Source organism: Gekko japonicus, unplaced genomic scaffold (assembly GCF_001447785.1).
Source record: "Gekko japonicus isolate JY-2015 unplaced genomic scaffold, Gekko_japonicus_V1.1 scaffold58, whole genome shotgun sequence".
NCBI classification, from domain to species: Eukaryota; Metazoa; Chordata; class Lepidosauria; order Squamata; family Gekkonidae; genus Gekko; species Gekko japonicus.
Window position 1 is genome coordinate 732,984 of NW_015162475.1, and position 1,008 is coordinate 733,991.

Here is a 1,008-nt window from a genome sequence, read left to right on the forward strand (position 1 = left end):
CTTTTTGGGCTGGTCTCAAGCATACAACAATTGACTATTTACTGTCTTCGCAAGACTTTTTTATAAGAGTCAGTGATCTATTAGTTGATGTAAGAACTGAAAATGACCCTCTTCCCCTTATACTGAGATGGCCTAAGGATTTCGTTGGCTCTTCTAACAGCCGCGAGCCATATTCCGCTTCAGCACTAATGACAGGCAGACAGAAACTTAAGTGGAATGAGGAGTTAAATGATAAGTTCCTTAGGTGGACCTTGTCAGAGCAAGGGAAATCTTTCTTCAGTAACTTTGCAAACCAAGCAAAGGAAGACCTCTCACCTCTGGCCCGGGGGTCAGATCAGGCCCCTGGAGGGCTTCTATCAGGCCCACAGTGGAACTGGCTGTCTTCTGCTTCTTCTTCCAGTTCTGCTGCTGCATCATCGTAGGTTTGCAGCTTGCAGATACACGCCTGAACAGCATACTCAAGATTGCAACAGCACAGACATTTTGATGCAATAATTCAGAGCAAGAGGTGTCAGTTATCAGACACTGTTAGACAAACAAAATATTGCAAGAGTGCTAATGTTTTAAGCATGTCTTTATTTGAAGTTAAAAAAACCCACCCTGTGTTTGTGTCCTTTATAAAGCTTATATCCGCTACCTGGCATTACATTTTATGGCGCACATGGCCCGGCCCAACAAGGTCTCATTTATTTCAGATCCGGCCCTCATAACAAATGAGTTCGACACCCCTGCTCTAGGACATTAGTCAGTACTGGGTACCGACTAATGTAAGCCGCCCTGACCCTGTTTGTGGGGAGGGCAGGGTATAAATTAAATAAATAAATATAGATGACTGGAAAACCTGGCAACAAGGTGCAGTCCCCCCCCCCTTAAATTGTTATTTCTTTATTTGATTCATTGATACCCCGCCTTTCTCCTCAGTGGGGCACCCAACGCAGTTTACATCATTCTCCTGTCCTCCCTTTTATTCTCACAACAACCTTTTGAGGTAAGTTAGGCTGAAAGAGT